Here is a 12,593-nt window from a genome sequence, read left to right on the forward strand (position 1 = left end):
CTTCATCTCCAGTTTCTAAAACGAAGAGATCGTCTGCTCCGACCCAGTCCGTCGGGCCCGACATCCAAGAAGCATTGGTCGTCGGCTCTGACCAGTCCGTCGGACCCGACAGCTAAGAAACAAGGGTAGACTTCTTCCTCTGCTCCCATGGCTTCGGAGCCGATGGCTGAAGGGTCTGCCTCTGTGCTTCTTCCCTCGGTGCTTCTTCCCTCGGCTCCATTGGTGTCGGAGCCGCAGGTTAGTGCATCGAGAGGCCAGTCACCTACTTCGGCTCCCTTGGTCTCGGAGCCGTTGGAGGTGTGCAGCTCAGACTCTTCCCCCTCGGCTCTGGAGCCTCCTTCGGCGCCGACACTGTTGCAGACTGTCCCGGTCTCGGGTCCGATAGTACTTGAACCTTTTCGGAGCCGAAGCAGAAGTCTTCTCGGACCCAATCTGTTTCCTCCAAATCCTCTAGGCTGTCTGATTCGGATTTGGATAGGGTTATCCAGAGGCTGTTCCAGTCCCCAACTTTTACAAAAATGATCTCTGCTCCAGCTCACTTGGCTTGGGAGCCGACTCCACATCCCATGCATTTGATTCCTCCTCCGACCCCCTTGGAGCCGTTGGAGTCGGTGCAGGTAGAACGGAGCGGAATCGTCCAGTCAGAGCAGGGACCCCTTCGGAGTTCCTTTGCTCCGACCTTCATTCCTATCCTGTCCTCTGTGTCAGGGTTTGGTACCGGGTCTTCCTCGGGGGCCGAGGGCAACACTGTGGAGCTCGCCTCCTTGATGCCCAGTCTTCCCCTCGGGGCATCGTCCGCAGGTATTCCCGGTACCGCCGTGGTCTCTCAGCAAGTGCCCTCTGCAGAGTCTGGAGGTCCTACTTTTGAGGCCATGAGGAGTGCGCTGGCCATGACCTTGCCGGTTCAGCAGGGTACTGGTGCCTCTGGAGACATTATTTCCCGCGACAGTGGGGCCCCAGGGCTTGAGGATACCCCCTTGGGGGGTTCCCTTCTTCCAGGGGGTTCTTCTGATTCTGCTTCGGATGAACCCCCAAGGAAGAAACTGTTAGAGGAAGCACGTTGATTCCCAAGATGAATCCATCACTTCAGATACTGACCTCGATGATGCGGAGGGGTCCCCTAAATCGCCCTCGGATGACGTCTCCTTCTCGGATATCCTTGAGATCTTGAGACAGAGAGGCAATTGGCAATCCAAAGCCTCTACCGCTGAGGAGTCAGTTTTCCTCAAGACTTTCGGGGCCCAGCCCTCCTCCTCCTGGGTGTCTCCACCCTTCGAGTTATTGGATCTAATCTCTCGGAAGGTGTGGGAACATCCTGATATGGCGGAACCGGTGCCTGCCAGGCCCAATAAGTTTCTTTCAGCCCCTCCCCAGAAGGAATTCCTCACTAAGGGTGTTGCAGTTGATTCTATGGTGGTGGAATCTGCCACTCAGCAGGACGTGGCAGAGGCTTCAACGTCCATTCATCCTCCTAATAAGGATTCTAGGAGCATGGATAGGTACGGGAAGCGTACCCTTTTTTTCAGCGACCTTTACTCTGCGGTCGCTGAACTATCTCTGTCATTTTACAAGACTCCAAAGGGACCTCCTCAAGGAGTTAGGAGAGTCCCTTGTGGGTAACCTTCCTGAGACGTTGGCACAGACCGTAGGCGCCCAGATGACTACCCTATTGTCAACTCGTCCATGAGGCTCATTTCCTATGCAGCCGAGGGGGCGAGTAGAGCAACGGGCACAGGAGTGGCTCTTGGGAGACGAGCCTGGTTACGCTTGTGTCCACTCGCGGAGGCCTTTAAGTCTTCCTTCACGGCCCTTTGATGGGTCTTCTTTGTTTGGACCCAAGGTGAAGGACACACTTACTTTGTGCGAGCAGGAGGGCAAGACCTTGACTGCCGTTGGGGCCCGTTTTTCCTCTCCCTCTAGACCTTATCCCAAGGCCCAGAGAGGAGGGAAAATGTGGTTCAGGAAATCCCAAAAGTTCTTCTCTACTCCACCGAGTGATTTCCCCCCACCAGAGGCAGGGGGGATTCAGGAAGACGCCGCCCTAGAGGTGGCAGAGGCCCCCGTAACTCTGGAGACCACGACTCCTTTCATGGTTCCTCCTACCCCCAACATCCCTAGGATGTTGCCCGGCTGTGCTTCTCCGGAGCCGGTCAGGGGTCGTTTTGCAAAACACCCACAGGATTGGGAATCGATAACCAAGGATCAGTGGGTGCTTCGCATTGTAACCGGAGACTACCTCATCCCCTTTTTCAAGCCCCCTCCTCCTACAAGGAGAATCCCGGACGTGCCACCCAGTCAACGGGATCTGGCAGCCGTAAAAGTTTCAAAGCTGCTAAGCAAAGGGGTCATCCAGCCCGTCCCCGCCGACCAGATCGGATCAGGAACTTACTCAAGATTATTTTTGGTGCCAAAAAAGACAGGGGACATAAGGCCCATTTTGGACCTAAGCTCTTTAAATCGTTTTGTGAAAAAGTCCAAGTTCCGGATGGTCACCCTTCAGTCCATTCTCCCGTTATTGGAGAAGGATGTCTGGATGTGCTCCATAGACCTCAAGGACGCTTACTATCACATTTTGATACGTCAAGAGTCCAGGAGTCATTTACGCTTCCGCCTAGGAACCAGTCATTTCCAGTTTCGTGCACTGCCCTTTGGTCTCACCACAGCCCCCAGGGTGTTTACCAAATGTCTGGCAGTGGTGACAGCTCACTTGAGAAGTCTAGGATTTCAAGTGTTTCCCTATCTCGACGACTGGCTCCTCACTGCCACCTCCAAGTATCTACTGATTCGAGCGCTGAGGGCCACAGTATCCTTGGGTCTCTCGCTAGGGATCACGTTCAATTGGAGAAAATCTGTGCTGCGGCCATCTCAGCATATCACCTTTATAGGCGCAGAGTTAGACACAAAAAGGATGCGGGCATTTTTGCCATCAGAGAGAATTCAGGTTCTACAATCACAAGTTCTAAATTTGTTACCCAAATCTCGAGTTCCTGCCACAGATTCTTCACTTATTGGGCACGATGGCTGCAACTATTCTCCTAGTACCGCTAGCCAGGCTGCACATGCGGGTGCTGCAATGGCTGTTGTCGGTTCAATGGTCATACCAAGAACTTCCTCTGAACCACCTAGTTCTGATTACGGACAGTTGTCGTCGGGACCTCTGTTGGTGGCTATGTCAGTCCAACCTGGACCGGGGGCGTCTTTTCGACCTTCAGCCCCCTGTTGCCACAGTGACCACAAACGCCTCCCAGATAGGGTGGGGGGGTCATTATCTGGACAGGTCAGTCCAAGGCACTTGGCAAGATTGCGAGGCGCACCTTCACATCAATATCCTGGAAATGAGAGCGGTGCTTCTGGTTTTACAGGCACTTCATCATGCTCTCCCCCAAGGTACTATTGCGATCCTATCCGACAACATGTTGATAGTTTGGCACATAAACAAGCAGGGCGAAACCAGGTCCTACCCCCTTTGCAGGGAGGCCATGAGAGTATGGCACTGGGCCATAGCCTCTCGACGTTTCTTAGTAGCCACGCACATTCCGGGAAAAGTGAATGTGATTGCAGACAGGCTCAGCAGGACTCTCCTGTTGCCGCACGAGTGGTCCCTCAACAACAGAGTGGCTGCGCAGATCTTCGCCAAATGGGGTCTCCCTTGGTGCGACTTGTTCGCCAGCCCCAACAATGTGAAGTGCAGAGAGTTCTTCACTCTGACACCCTCTAAGGGGCAGTCTCCCAGGGATGCTGTAGCCCACAATTGGCCCCCGGGTCTGCTTTATGCCTTCCCCCCGATTCCCCTTCTCCCGAGGGTGATTCAGAAGGCTCTTCATGTCGGGTGCCACATGATTTTGGTTGCCCCACATTGGCCCCGTCAGGTTTGGTTCCCATTCCTTCAGAAGCATGCGGTACAGGGCCCCTGGATTTTGGACCCATTGCCGGATCTGTTGTCCAATCAGTCGGGACACTCTCATCTGTCCCTCCGGTCCTTGCGACTGGCTGCTTGGTTACTCCACTTCCATCCTTAGTTGGAGATAAGTGATCCCGTCTACTGTTAAGCTGTATTCCAGCAAATGGAAAAGGTTTGTTTGTTGGGCCCAGCAGCGAGGCATTGATCCTCTTACGGCCCCAGTTCCGCAGGTCTTGGAATTTTTAGCTTCATTGTTTCATTCAGGCTCTTCAGTCTCCACACTTAAAGTTTAACTGGCGGCTATATCTAATTTTCATGTTGCTATAGAGCCTTCTTTAATGGCTAACAGACTTTGCAAGTCCTTTCTTAAGGGAGCCTGGCTCCTCAGGCCTCCTATGGCTCATCCCGTGCCCCCTTGGGACTTGAATTTGGTTCTGGCCTCCTTAACTGCTCGTCCCTTTGAGCCGGCAGCCACTTATGATATAAAATTCCTGTCGTGGAAAACTGCCTTTCTAGTGGCAATAACTTCTGCTAAGCGTGATGTCCTTCAAGAATGCAACTGCAGTCATAACATGTGGGTTGTCCTGCCTCAGGCAGACCTCGGTCGGCCGGATTCCAAAGTCTGGGTCCGACGTCGGCTGATGTCTCATTTCTCTCCGACGTCAGAGTGGCTGGAGTACATAAGCATCAGCCGACGCCATTTTCTTCAGTCTTTCTTGCCGCGCGGTGCCCGAAGCAGAAGCAGTTTGCAAGTGCCGGTCGGTCAGCTCCTGTATTCTACGATACCGAAGTCATCAAAAAAGCTAAGTACCCCGTTGGGGACCTTTTCTTGCCTCAGCCGATGTCAGAAATTACTGAAAAAGTTAACAATTGTCTTTTTGTGGTAAACAAATACCTCATAAGGATTTCCACTCTTACTGCCTCCCTTGCCTGGGCCCAGACCACGACGTCTCGGCCTGTGTAGCCTGTGCTCGCTTCAACAAGCGCACTCTCAGGCGCCGGGCGGAGTTCGCTGAAGATTTTTTCGGCAATAAATTTGCTTACACCATGCCGTCGGATCTTCCGACATCGCAAACTCCCAAAAAGACCGGGACTGACATCCTCGGCCTGCGTCTACCACCGACTCCACGCCAAAACCTAGCGCGAGTGCTCCGGTTCCCTCTGAGACGGTCTCTCCACCGCTCGAACCGAAGACACCGCATTACCGGCGACTCCGATTCCAGACATTACTCCGCCAGTTATAGTTTTCCTCCGGATACGAAACCGAGGAAATGCCAGAGACCATTGCTGTAGACAAGGTCACTCCTGCACGTGGAGCTGCCAGGCCTCCTATGGCCATGTCTATTAAGGCCTACACTAGGGCTAAGGCAGCCAGCAAAACAAAGCATATTACTTCTAAATCCTTACCTCAGCCGACTCCGGAGACACAAATTATGTCCATGGCTGCTGATTTAATTTCCATGATTAGAGGTTCACAGGCCCATCCTGAGAGAGCATCCCAGCCTCCTCCTGATAAAGGCCCGGGTTGAACCCTCTGACCCTACTCCTTCAGATGAAGACTCTGAGGGCTCTGTCCACTCTGATAGCCAGGAAGAGCTCTTCCAGACCTATGAGGACTCGGATGCAGAAGATTCCATCCCTTAGGCCTCCCCTCCTGAGGATATTTCTTTTGGGGAAGTTCTGCACACCATGAGGGAACATTTCAAGTGGCAAGGTCAGGAATATTCTGATTCTAGGAAACTCCTTAGGACTTTCCTTAAGAAGCCTCAGCACAGGCCCTTAGCTATTCCTCCTGTACTTGATGTTCTGGATGATTTGTATTCTGACTCTAGTGCTACCCCTGATTCTCTTCCTCCTGCTCCAGCCAAGCCAGACAGGTATTACAGGGTCCCAGAAACTCATTCCCATTTATTCAGGGCCCATACTGCTGATTTGGAAACTATTTCACAGGGGCCTAAAGGAGTTTCAGCCTCCACCGCAAAACCCTTTGCCCGCCAACAGGGAAGCGAGGTCATTAGAGAGATGAGGCCAAAAGGTTTACACACCCACTACCTTATCTATGAGAGCTTTAAATTGCCTTTTCATATGTTACAATATCAGGATTATCTCTTAGAAGATTTACAAAAACATTAGCTTCTCCTGATCCTTTAGACAGGAAGACTTTGCAGGAAGCTGTACATAACACTCAGCAAGTAAGCAATCACTTCCTGCAGTGTGGATATGATGCACTGGAAGCTTCATGTAGGGCAGCTATGACAGGGGCAGTGATTCGTAGACATGCATGGTTAAAAGATCAACCTCTACCAGATCATGTAAAAGCAAAACTTCTGGATGCACCTTTGGAAAGAACAAGCTTTTGGTACAAATGCTAAGGATGTGTTAAAGACCATCGAAGAAAAAGCAAAATCAGTTCAGACTGTGAAAGATTTCCTCCAGGTTCAACCCCCCAGATTCAGTAGGAATTGGCCTTCAAAAAACTGGTCCTTTCCTAATCCAGAAAAGTTTCAAAGGGGTAAGAACAGGCGTGGCGAGGAAGAGGCCAATACAGAGGCCCTTACAGGGGCCGACAATGGCAGCCAGGAAACCAAAGAAGTGACACAGGGGTTTCACCTGCCCAACAACCACAAACTCAATGACTTTCATCTACTACCGCCTACCAGGGAACAACTAGAAGCTCCCTTGGGGAAATTATCTCTGTTTGCAGAAAACTGGCACAGACTGACAAAGGACAAATGGATTTTGGACATTATAGACCGAGGGTACAGGTTTCATTTTCATACCTTACCAAGAAAACAAGGCATGCCAAACCTACCACAAAATCAGAGGGCAGAGGCTATCAAGCAAATCACTCTGCTGACTCGAATGAAAGCAATAGAAAGAGTTCCACAACAAGAACAAGACCAGGGTTTTACTCAAGACTGTTCCTTGTTCCAAGAAAAGAATCTCAATGGAGACCAATACTGGACTTGTCCGCATTAAACACCTTTCTCATAGTACCAAAGTTCAAAATGCTGACTTTACAGCAACTCCTTCCCATGCTGGGCAAGGAGTCGTGGCTGATTACTCTGGACCTCAAGGAGGCATACCTGCATGTCCCTATCAGACACAGCTGCAGAAGATACCTCGGATTTCTTGCAGGGCCAGAGCAATATCAATTCACAGCATTGCCATTTGGCTTATCTACTGCGCCCAGAGTATTTACAAAATGCCTGGCTTCAGTAATTGCTCATTGCAGGCTCCAGGGTATACAAATTTACCTATACCTGGACGACTGCCTCATACAAGCGGACGACAAATTGATGTTGACAAAAAACCTGGATTATGTCATACGATTACTTCAAGCTCTGGGATACACAGTCAACTTCCAAAAGTCAAGACTGCAGCCATCCCAGCAAATAATCTTCTTAGGAGCCAAACTAGACACAGCCTCTCAGATGGCTTACCTGACAGAAGACAAGCAAGAGAAGTTAACTCATTACTTCAGAGGTTTAGCAAAACTCACCCAGATGACTGCAAGGAGATCCCTACAGGCCCTGGGTTACATGGCATCCTGCATTCTACTGGTTCCATTAGCAAAACTACACATGAGAAAGCTTCAATGGTACCTAAAAAGCATTTGGTCTCAACACAGCAACAACTTGGAGACAATCATATCACTCATTCCATGCCTACAAAAGGAATTCCTATGGTGGGCCTCGGTGAGCCAGGAAAACACAGGTATGTCATTCAAAAAACCACAGATAACACAGACCATGACTACAGGCGCCTCAGACCTTGGATGGGGGGCGCACATGGAAGGCAGGTGTATACAAGGACAATGGTCTCCAAAGGAAACACATCTGCATATAAACCAAAAGGAAATGCTGGCAGTAATGCATGCCATCGAGGCTTTTCAACACCAACTCCAGCAAGGCCATTTAATGATACGGGCAGACAACACCACTGTGATGTGGTACATAAACAAGCAGGGGGGCACCCACTCTTACCCCCTTTGCAGACTGATAATGCAGCTTTGGGAGAAATCGCTGAGCCTAAACATCCAGTTACAATCCCAGTTTGTTCCAGGAAAAGACAATGTGTTGGCGGACAGCATAAGCAGGAATTTCACAGATCCACACGAGTGGAGGTTACATCCGAAGGCCTTCAGACAACTCACTTCGACATGGGGCAAGCCAGAAGTGGACCTATTTGCCTCTCACCTCAACCATCCTCTACCAAAATTTTGCACAAGGACATACCATCCAAAAGCTTGGAAAATAGATGCCCTCTCATTCAACTGGAACTCCCTAGCAATCTATGCATTCCCACCTCTGCCACTGATGACCTCAGTATTACTAAAGATCAAAGCAGAGAAGCCCAAGGGAATCATAATAGCTCTGGATTGGCCAAGACAACACGGGTACCCACTACTACGGAGCATATGTCACACCGGGAGGTGGGCCCTCCCTCAGTGGCCTCTACTTTTGACTCCACACAATTTCGAAACACTGCATCCAAATCTTCAGACACTGCAGCTAACAGCCTGGGAGATCCCATAAATAACTTCAGCTTATCTCTCTCCAAGGAAGTTCAGCGGATACTAACAGAGGCTCGAAGACCATCCACCAGAAAGGTTTACTTAGCAAAGTGGAAAAGATTCAGCAATTGGAATACCAGCAAGGGACATGATGCATCATTGCTGAACATCCCACTCATCTTGGAATATTTGGCAGATATGTTAAAGAACGGCCTCTCATATTCTTCCATAAAGATACATGCATCTGCTATTTCAGCCTGATACAACACTGATCCTCCTGTTTTCTCTCGCCCCTTACTAAGACAATTCCTCAGGGGAATCAAGAACATTAAGCCACCAAGAAAGGCCCCAGTGCCAGCCTGGGACCTCAATTTTGTCTTAGAAAAACTGACTCTACCTCCTTTTGAGCCAGCAGCTTCAGTTGACTTGCAATTTCTCTCATGGAAGACAGCTTTCCTGTTGGCAATTACCTCAGCAAGAAGGGTTTCGAGCTACAGGCCCTAATGGCAATACCACCCTTTATTATTTTCACAGAGACAGGGTTTCATTAAGGACCAACCCTACTTTTATGCCAAAGGTGGTATCTAGGGTTTCTCTAAATCAAGCCATTCATCTGCCTGCTTTCTTCCCCAATCCTGAGAATAAGGGGAAAGACTTTTGCATACCTTGGACATTCACAGACAACTTCGATACTACCTGGACAGAACCAAGGCCAGTAGGAAGTCTGAACAACTTTTGTAGCTTACGCCCTGCAGTCCAAGGAAAAGCAATTTCAAAACGGACTATTTCTAAATGGATTGGACATTGCATCAGATTCTGTTATTCCTTTCATGGAAAGACTGTTCCAGCCAATGTCAGACCACATTCCACCAGAGCTACAGCCACCTCTACAGCATTCTTATGAGGGGTGCCTACCAAGGACATTCTAGAAGCTGCTACATGGAGCTCCGTGCATACATTCTCCAAACACTACAATCTCCCTCTATATTCCAGATCCAGAGCAGGCTTTGCTTCGGCTGTCCTGCAGGGTTTGATTGCCACACCATCTCTTTCCTAGAGCATACCTCCTCCCCCAGCTAAGCTATGGTATTCTATCCACATGTTATGACTGCAGTTGCATTCTTGAAGGACATAGTACAGTTTTGTACCTACCATAAATGTAGATGTCCGATAGACATGCAACTGCAGTCGGATTTTCCCTCCCTCCATACCCCTCTATGCCTAGGGTCCACTCCTATCCCTGTTACTCTTAGCTGGGGATATCTGTTATGGTGTATTTGTTGTATTGCCCATTTATTTGTCTGGAATCCTGTTTTTGTCTTCCAATTTGATTACAGCCTTCCTTGGAGGGCACCTGGGGCAAGAAACACTGAAGAAAATGGTGTCTGCTGATGCTTATGTACTCCAGCCGCTCTGACGTCGGAGAGAAATGTGACATCAGCCGACGTCGGACCCAGACTTTGGAATCAGGCTGACCAAGGGCTGCCTGAGGCAGGACAACCCACATGTTATGACTGCAGTTGCATGTCTATCGGACATCTACATTTATGGTAGGTACAAAACTGTACTTTTTGGAGCTTCAGGCTGTCTGTTCTTCTCCTCCTTATTTGATTTTTCACAAAGACAGAGTTTCCCTTAGATTGAATCCATCCTTTTTGCCTAAGGTAGCGTCCCCTTTATGCATTCAGCAATCTTTGGAGCTCCCAGTTTTCTTTTCAAATTTCTCTAATAGAGCAGAATATACCTTCCACCAGTTGGATGTTCACAGGCAACTGCGTTTTTACTTAGGACCACTCAGACACGAAAATCTGACCAACTGTTTGTGTCCTTTGCGGAGAATAGGTTAGGTCTACCAGTTGCCAAAACCACCATTGCCAAATGGATTAAGGATTGCATCTCTTTCATTTATTCCCAGTCAAGCAGAGAGTTTCCTTTCCCACTCAAAGCTCATTCTACCAGGGCTATGGCCACCTCTGTAGCTTTTCACTCCAAAGTCTCAATAGATGATATTTGTGCGGCTGCTACTTGGTGGTCTCCGTACACCTTCATTTCTCATTACAAGGTTGATGTGGCTTCCCGAGGCAGAGCTTCATTTGGTTCCGCAGTTCTCAGGAGTGTGTTCCAGTGAGCCACCAGGGGTTTTAGGTGCTAGGGATGCTGTCCCATCAGTTATGAATGTAGGCGAGATAGGATCCCATTACATCTTTTAGTTATGTACTTACCATAACTTTGGATGTATGGGATCCATCTCGCCTACATTCATACATACTCACCCTCCTTCCCCCTACCTTTTGGATTTGGAGGAAATGGTGATCTTGCTAAGCTCTCCTCTGGAAGGGCTCTGGTTGTTTACAGTTATTGGTATGTGTTCTGTACCTGTATGTATGAAAGCGAATAAACAAGATCTGGGGAAGCGGACGTGGTGCATTATGGGATAAGGGGTAGCCCAGCCAATGAGAGACTTCGTTCTAATGTATAGTGGCAGAGTCGGAGCCGACGGATCGGCTCCGAACCCATCAGTTATGAATGTAGGCGAGATGGATCCCATGCATCCAAAGTTATGGTAAGTACATAACTAAAAGTTTTGAAGTAGTTAAATTTTCTTTAGTCTATATGTTAATAACAACAATGGAATTTGTATGGGTATAAAATCGATGTCCTAGGAGGATGCGGGTGGAATAATGATACTACTCCATTTAAAGTTGAGTTACTTAATGTGCATGGAATTTAGACTCCTACACCATTTTTTCAGCTCCCAATAACTGCACCTATAATTTTAAAGGTTGATCATTATTTTGCCAATGAATGCATTTGCTCTGTCCATGGTTAGGTAATGCTGCTAAGTGTATTCACACTTTATGCATCAGTATAAGAGCTGGGTTAAATGCTGTAATGGATTTCCCCCCTGCATTCCAGCTTGTGCCAAGTTTCATATGAAAAGCATAAACTTTTTGTTCAGGATATTTTCATATAAATGTATTGTGCGTCTATGTGATGTCACCATAAGGGTAGAGTGGGGATGCATCCATTCTCTATAGTGGTGTCATTCCCATACACGTACTGTGATGTATCCATTAAATTGTATTAACACATCCCCTACCTTATCCACGCACTTGCATCAATTTATTGAAAAGTCTTGGTGATGTCAGCATGGCATAACTAGTATTCTAAGTTATTTATTTATTTTTTTTATTATTATTTAAAGTGTGACACACTGGGAGATACCCAGTGCATCACTGAATGTGATGGGTAAATGCTACAGTGTGAAGTATCTGAACTATGACCTGATAATGCCCCTTCAGTTGCTAAACTAACCTTTTGTTGTGAAATGTAGTTTTACGCTGTGTCCACCAGGCCACTCTTTCTGCAGAATCTCTTCCATTCATTCTGTGCCATCACCTGTTTGCAGGGGATAGTGTGCTTCAGCCAGTGTGTTTCTAAGCCTTTTGGTACTTCACATTACACAAACTTGGGAAACCTAAAGAAAGGCATTTAGTGCCTGCAGATAGTGGAGGATTAGGTATAAATGCATACATAAAATCCAGTGAAAATATGCTGTACATTTTTCTCGCATTAATCTTTGACTTTTAGACAGTCTACACTGTCTTTTAACAGCTAGTAAAATGATACTGAGAAATGTAGGTCTGGAGAATGTTTTATTTATTTATTTTTGACATTTTTCATTGTTACTAGAGCTGTGTACAGGAGAGTCGACATAAGTTCAAGTAACAAAACAAAATGTAATGTGTGTGTATTCTAGTTACTACTACATGTGAGGAGTGTGGAACGGTCAGTAATTGCAGAGCACACTTTTCATCACATCCCCAAGTTATTTAAACTTCACTGCTACATGAGCAGTATAATGTTTTTTTTTATATATTGACTAAGGTCAGTGGCCAGTTTTCAGAAACAAAAGTCTGATCATGGACTGTTGAATAGATCACTTAATGTATTTTCACGGTTTGTTTTCTAGTCTGTTTGGTGCAGTGAAACACTGTTAAACATAATAATTAAATTCTGCAATAGAATTTTGGTTGTAATCTCTTAACCAAAGCTTTTTTTTAATTAAACAAATGAAGTGCAGTGAAATAATACAACTTAGCATTCCACTAACTAGTAAAAAAGCTCTTGTCTCACTGAATCATGTGATGTTCTTTAATGTTTTTTTTTCTCTCT

General features: G+C 47.5%; 1 protein-coding gene across 1 annotated transcript in view; it reads left to right on the top strand.

Moving 5' to 3' along the window:
* SPG21 (SPG21 abhydrolase domain containing, maspardin) overlaps positions 1-12,593 on the top strand; it is a gene marked incomplete in the record, with an annotated part of 640,586 nt that overhangs the window by 138,415 nt on the left and 489,578 nt on the right.

This window comes from Protopterus annectens, chromosome 7.part1 (assembly GCF_019279795.1).
Source record: "Protopterus annectens isolate FY-2018-M chromosome 7.part1, PAN1.0, whole genome shotgun sequence".
In the NCBI taxonomy this organism is placed as follows: Eukaryota; Metazoa; Chordata; order Ceratodontiformes; family Protopteridae; genus Protopterus; species Protopterus annectens.